A 7,475-nucleotide genomic window follows, 5' to 3' on the forward strand; every position below is an offset into this window, starting at 1 on the left:
GGAAGTACGCTAGTCCGAAAAGGCGAGAGTGAATCATCATGGTTCGGTAGAGGGGAGCGCGAAAGAGCATCAGCGTCTTGATGCTTCGTCTTGAGCCCTGTGGGTGAGATCGAAATCGTACTGCTGTAAGCGAAGCACTCAGCCACCAATGCGATCCGGTAGATTCTTTAGCAATGAAAGCCAGCACAGTGCGTTATGGTCGGTAAGGACTGTAAAATGACGGCCGTGAAAATATCCCCTTATGAAAATTAGTGTTGAATTTTAGTAGATATTCTATTGCCGTCCTATTGCTCAATCAACAAAATTTTTGTTGAAATATCATTGTCCCACTATTGCAGATTTGTTGACCAGCATTGAAAAGTGGCCACCGTGAAACCATTGTAATTTCATTTACCAGTTATTGCCTTGACTTTCTATGGAATTCCCACGGACGAACAATTGTATTTCCATTAAATGTAATGTGGAATACAACATTAAGTTTATGGATTGTAAAGTGGAATGCAACAATAAGTTTATGGATTTTCAAGTGGAATGCAACAATAAGTTTATGGATTTTCAAGTGGAATGCAACATTAAGTTTATGGATTGTAAAGTGGAATGCAATATTAAATTTATGGATTGTAAGGTGCAATGCAACATGAAATTAACTAATGTTGATATTCGCCATTGAGGCATGGCTTGGCCTCGGGACATCTTCAAGGTGCATTTTCTAGCTTTCCATTGCAAGGCCTCTTTCCCTGTGGTGTTATGAAAAGAAACAACTTCGTGATTAACAAAAAGCATGTGAATCATTCCTTTTATACAATAACCCACAAATTTATTGAGCTTCAGGCTCTTTCATTTCTCTTGCCAGTACTGAGGAGATGATGTTCTTTATGTAGGAGAGGCTGGCAGAGGGAAACTTGGAGCATGTGTAGTCTGGAAAAGAAATACAGCATAAGATTACCGATGCATACAGGATTTTCTAGCTGTCTAATAAAATAATAACAAATTGAAGCCTTATGCTATGTTTAAGTGCAGGCCACACTGCTAGTGTCAGTCATAAAACATCATCACAGAGTAATTTAGCTACGTTGTGTACTTTGAGCCAGGGTCTGCAGTTATCAAGTGTGCACCACAATACTGTAAAGAGCAGAGGCAGAATGAAGATAAACATCTCAGTACTGGCACCAAGCTCTTTGGCATGCATAAAGAACAGGTCAGTGTGTTAGCAGCTATTCATTGGAATTTTATATAATTCATTTGCACGTACAGGTAATCCTCTATAACGAAGCCAGTAAAACCAGCACTTTACTTCGTTGTATAAAAATTTTGTTGAATGAAAATTTGACCTTTTATAAATTCATTTATCCTCAGAGCGAATTTCTCTTACCCAAAAGGGTGCGTAAACCTTATCATATTATCGGGCAATCAGAAAAAATGAATTTCAATGACAAAAACAGTTGAAGCTTCACCCAAAAGTGGAAGCAATGATAGCAACACTAAAGTATCACAGCTATATGAAGGCTAATAAGCGTTGACATACAGCCTTGTTGCTAAGACACACTTATGTGTCCCCGAAATGGTCCGGACAAATTTTGTAGGCACGTGGGGCACAGCTACAGTAAAACATTCGCACAACAATCTGTGTAAAGCATCTTACATTAGAGGGACCCCGAAATGATTTTGATGATTCTGTACAAACATACTGAGCCATTAGAGGATAGGTCCTTCTGATCATTATTTGACACATGTAAGTGCTCCGGTTAAAGCACATAATTTATTATAAGATTTCAAAAATTTACATTGCTGCCGATCACAGCACACCACTCGGCTGAATTTTCAGCCGCATCTAACCATTTGATGTAAACTGTCCTAATGATGCTGGTAGGGCAAGCTATCCGACTGGCCGCCCAGCGCGCATCAATTATTTTTTTAACTTTATGGTGAACCAATGTTGTTCTTAATAGTTGGAATGTTAGTTAATTTGTTTCTATAAAAAGAAAGTAACAGAAAGAGAATGCACAAGAAAAATTTGTCACTACACTTCTGCTTGTGTTGCAACGTGCTCCATTTTTACGAGAGCTCCGCAGTCATTGTCGGTCTCAGTCCTTTCACAAGAAACACGATTCACCTTTGTTACGTTGAAGGCTGAAAACGTAGTAACTGGCAATGTCAAGCTGCGACACCATGTCCCTCTGCAAGGCAGCAGACGAGCGAAGTGGCTGCAGTGCATCGGACTGTCGATATCGAATCGGCGCCAGGATTTGCACGTTTGCAGCCGTCACTTTACACCGGAGGATTACTAAAAGCCACAATAGTGTTTTGCGAGTCCGGTATTTGTGTAAATGCAAGCACAAGGAGACAGGGCCTGGCCGTTTGACTGTGCCGTTTCACAGGATGAGCAGAAGCGCAAACTGCACGGCGCAGCCACCTGATGGCACAGAGCTTGACCAAAAACAGTAACAGTAACAAAGTGTATTCTTCCTTGCTGCTGTAAATATTTTGCACGAGCGTAATCGTTAACATGTTTTTGTAAATGCTTAAATTGTTTTACGCCGAGACAGAGCAATATTAGCTCGTTGTTTGGCTGGTTAAGCTCTGCGCCAACAGGTGGCTAGACCATGCAGACCAATCAGTCCGCTCAGCTGTGGTTACCGGAATGCCAGACACATTCGGCGTTGCGACAGACAGCTCAGAATGCACTCTGCTTCGATAGCTCTCGCTTGGGGTCGACTGCCAAGCAACTGGTGGAGAGGTTGGAGAGGCTTCGCGCACTCGGTCCTAGAGAACTGGAAGTAGACGGCACGACGTGTCGTCCCGACGCAGAGCCAGTGAAGGCGGAGCTTAGCCCTGATCACTTGGCAAACGAGTTGAGGAGAAAACGCATGGCTACGGAGGAGGGTAACTTGTAATCGTCAGTGGCTCTCTTAATACGCAAGGCTTCACACAAATTGTGGTGTGAATGATTAACTTTAGCTGTATCCTACGCGTCTACAAAATTTGTCCGAACTGTTTCAGGGGCCCTTTAAGAGAACTTTAGCCAATTACAAGTTACCCACCTCCATAGCCATGCTTTTTCCCCAACTCATTCGCCAGGCTAAGCTCCGCCTTTACTGGCTCTGCATCGTGATGGGACATCCTGTCATCTCCTTCTAGTTGTCTTGAGCCAGCACACTAAGACTCTCAAACTTCTCCGCCAGCTGACTGGCAGTCGATCCCAAGCAAGCTGTCGAAGCAGCATGTGTTGCGAGCATTCTGTCGCAATGCCAAGCGTGTCTGGTTTTCTGTTAACCACAGGCAAGATTTGGAGATTTTGATGGATAGGTGGAAGCGTACACTAAATCCTCTCCATGCTACTATTGCTGTGATAAGGAGCTTTTAGCCTAGACGTCCGTGAGTGGCCTGATCGCTCTGTACTGTCCAGCTACCTGGTGGTGCCGAGCTTGACCAGTCAAACTAAAAGCTAATATTGCTGTGCTGGCACATATCTCTTGCTAAGTAACGCACGAGGAGATGCGAATTTTTAAAATAATGTTCCAAGACTGGAATTTGGAGTTGTACCATTAGGACTGACGTACATACCAATCACAGCTCGGATACGAATAGGGTCCAAGGCCTCCTTGAATGGCTGGTTTAAGTGCAAGTTGCTCTTCTCACCCAGGAGCGGTTCGTCCCGTAGCTCCTCAGGGGTGAATACATTCCACAAAAGAGCCCTGGCAAATTTGCCAAGGCCTCTTTCGCATGCTCAGCATAGCTTCTCTAGGGTGCCTTGTTCAACACTCACACCGGCCCCAATGTCCACCTGGGAACATGAAAAAAAAATATCATGTGGGAGCTGTATAGCCCATAACCTTTTGCAGAGTAAGATTCAGAATTTGCTGGCAATGACATACCGAACAAAAAATTAAATTATGCTGTTTTACATGCCATAACCACGATCTGATTATGAGGCACACTGTAGTGGGGGACTCCTGAATAATCTGGACCACCTGGGGTTTTTAACGTGCATCTGTATCTAAGTACACTGGCACTTTTCCATTTTGTCTTCATTGAAATGCAGCCGCTATGGCCGGGATTCGATCCCGCGACCTCATGCTTAGCAGCCCAACACCATAGCCACTAAGCAACCACAGCGGGTGACACATCTAGAAACAGATAGCTAAGTTTCAAGGAGAGAAACAATGCGGTAACCTGCAGCAGTTACTGACATGACTTACAGCAGCAAGTTGTTTTTCATCGACTATCATTTTGCTTTATCATTTCTACACTTAAATAAAAAATAGAGATAACTTCCTTTATGCTTTATTTGGCTTATTATCTGTTGGTTTCACATGATTGTGTTTAACAAAATTGGGCCCCTCAGTTCCCTTTGTCTTTAATTTCATAATGAGGGTCTTGAATCAGGCAGGTTTGATGTCTTCAAATAGCATACAAGAGTTTATTGGTCAGCTGCCTGCTCATAGAGTTCACATATGCGTCACCATTGGCCAAAAGGATGGTCCACATCCAATGGATCGGCATGAATAGAACTGGCTAACACACCCACGGTTACACATAAACAAAATACCCAAGAATCTAGAAGTTGGAACAGTTGCCGCGGTAACGCAATTTGTAGTGAAGAGGTTGTGGGCTCGGCTCCCACCGGAGGCAAGTTTGGTTTTTCTGGCACTTTCATATCCATTCATGATATCTACACACAGCATAAAGGCACAGGAAAAGCTCAAGTGCATACTACTCTGATAAGCACCATAGCCCTCAATATCAGATGACACTTTTTTTGTCATGTAACACCAAAGTGACCTCCATCAAGTGAAATTGTACAAGCTCATGACATTAAAGTTACTGTCTGGTGATGGTGTAAGTTATCAGTGGCTTAAAAGGATTTGAACGCAAGCTCACTGTTATGAATTCATCGAAGAAAACACGGATGAGAAAGGGAGACAGGACGAGTGCTTTTTGGCAATAGTAAGTACAGGTTCAGACATGGATGCTACACAGCACACATTATATTAGGACTATAAATGACGTTTCTAGCCAGAAACATAAATGCATAATTACAGTGAAGACAGTGACAAGTTTTCTCAGGCATCAACCCTAATGTGTGCTTTCACAGACAAAATTGATATGAAAAATGCAGCCTATCAATGAGAGGTCATCCTGCTTACTACCTTTTTAAATAAACAGCAATTTCTGATGACGCATTGCTATACCAATGTGCATGTTCCTGCCTTTGACTTGAAGAGACTTGGAGCTTGCAGAGAACAAGTTTAAGGATAGTGCGAAAAATTCATTTTTCTGACAGTACCATTTCATGCATTTATGTTAGCTAGCTAAGACAGAGGATATGATAGATATATGCACCTTTGGGCAAGCAACAAAAGGTCCAACTGTTTGTTTGGCTTGATTTACAACCTTGCCAAGTGCCGTTTTAGGTCGTTTTGACTAATTTGGGTGCTTCTGCAAAATAAATTGGTTACGAAATTATGAAAGCAATCACTTATGGTTCTTTAGTATATCACAACAGACAGGTGCTTTTGGATTGCACCACAGTTAAAATGCAGCCACTGAGCCATGGCAGCATGTGAAATGAAACTGGAAGTGGATAAATGCACAAGTTACGCAGAATGAAAAAGCAATCACTCGCCACTTTGTTTATCTCATTGTGCTTCTGCTGTCCTTTTCCAAGTTTTTGTGCTAGCAGATGCATGCACATTTTATTTCTTTTCTCTCGTCCTTTGATCTCTTGTTATATATTGAGCCTGTAGTACTAAACACGAGCGTTACTGTGCCATAAGGGTAGTGCAAACTGATTTTATGTTGATTCCTTCAGTACTGGGGTGGTTACGAGCCTCTTCAGTCAAGCAGAGCTGCTAGATTACGTGTATTTAGTAGCATGTCACTGTCTACTAACGGCCGGCTCATCATCCTTACACAATACTGGGCAGCTCATTCCCACCAACTTACTCGTTTGATATTTACGGGAATCTGCAATTATTATTATTATTTTATTTATTGCATTCTGCCCAATTCTAACTAGACTGGCACAAGTAGTCGGGTAGCAAATACGTCGGTATCAATGCACTGCCCAATGCTGTGTAAGGGCACCAAGCAGGAAATTAGCAGACAGTGACATGCTGGTAAACACAAGTAATCTAGCAGCCCTGCTTGACTGAAGAGGCTCATAACCACCCTAGCAATGAAGCAATTACCTTAAAATCAGTTTAGACTAACCTCTATTTATTGGCACAGGAGCGCTCGTATCCATGCATTCCGTCTTTGGCGCCAAGAGGCTTCCTGAAGTGAGAAGATGTATTGTACATTTTGAGATCGGTGGAATAGCACTTCAATATCCTTTTTTCTCCCTTTAAGCAAAAAATTATTCTAACAAAGCTTTCTCAGTTTAATAACAACACAATGAGCTATCACAAGAGGCAGTGTTTGCATTTTTTTTTCAATTCATTGTTAAATTTGCACACCGTATCAGCTTTCTTGAGTGGTCGCCACATGTGTACACTATTGTACCATATTCCGTCCAAGCATTTTTTTTTCAGCATTGTACAGGTCCTGACCATTTGCCTGATGCAAAATTTAAGCTTTTACTGGAAAAAATCCTAAATACAGGCCATTTTACTGCCTGTCAATGGCCTATAAAAATGTTAGAAATGGCTGATAATCGACGAATGCATTATGGTGTAAAACTTCTTTCTCTTCATTTACCTGAAAAATTTTGTTGTGCTTTCATAGGAAAGGAAGAGTGTTCTTACCAGCGCCTTTTATGACATAGTTTGGCACTTTGTGACCAAGTTCACATGGTAATAACGGAAGCAAAAACCTTTCTGTTGAAAAACATGTTTCATGAAATTAACTTCTTTCTTATTTTGAAGGGTCTTCAACTTTTTCAAAAGCAATGGCAAGTGGTCAAGCACCAAGGTTAGGACAGCTGCTGACTGTATAATGTTGTGGCAACACATGTTTAAAGGCTTTTTACCATAAATGTAATCGTGTTTTTCTGACATCCGCTTCATATGTTCCACTTCATCTTTTAATTCCCGATTTTCTTCTTGAAGTGCCTTTACCTGAACAGTACAGGCGCTGCATTGGTTGATATCTGAAATAAAAGAAAGCATCTATTTTTTTAAAGACATACAAGAACAATTGGTTTAGCAGTATCACGCGTACGAAAATTATCTGTGGGCAGTGCATTTTCACAGACTGTCATCGAAGTTATCAACATAATGCCTTCTTACAAACACGCCTTAATTCAATATTGCCAATGGTAGTTGACAAACTATAAAAGCACCATTAAATCAGGCCTTTGGCAATACCAGTTATTCGGTTGCTTGATTCCCAACTTATTCAAAGATTAAAACTGGACAACCAGTGATCAGTCAGCCTGCATGGTTGTCTGATGAATAATATTCGAATGTTCAGATGTCCCGATATTTTTGTTTACTCCACACCGTTGAACGGTTTCAATGGAAACCTTATTTAAA

General features: G+C 41.5%; 1 long non-coding RNA gene across 2 annotated transcripts; it reads right to left on the bottom strand.

Annotated features, from left to right (window-relative positions):
- Positions 1 to 794: 794 nt before the first annotated feature.
- LOC135915234 (uncharacterized) lies at positions 795 to 7,030 on the bottom strand. 2 transcript variants are annotated; one of them, XR_011514816.1, is made up of 4 exons: positions 6,971 to 7,030; positions 5,344 to 5,439; positions 3,565 to 3,784; positions 795 to 918 (listed from the first exon to the last, which is right to left on the bottom strand). It is a non-coding gene; the product is annotated as an uncharacterized lncRNA (long non-coding RNA). The 2 variants fall into 2 exon arrangements; XR_011514817.1 differs by lacking the exon at positions 5,344 to 5,439 and having other exon boundaries at positions 6,971 to 6,989.
- Positions 7,031 to 7,475: the final 445 nt, after the last annotated feature.

This window comes from Dermacentor albipictus, chromosome 5 (assembly GCF_038994185.2).
Source record: "Dermacentor albipictus isolate Rhodes 1998 colony chromosome 5, USDA_Dalb.pri_finalv2, whole genome shotgun sequence".
Lineage (NCBI taxonomy): Eukaryota > Metazoa > Arthropoda > Arachnida > Ixodida > Ixodidae > Dermacentor > Dermacentor albipictus.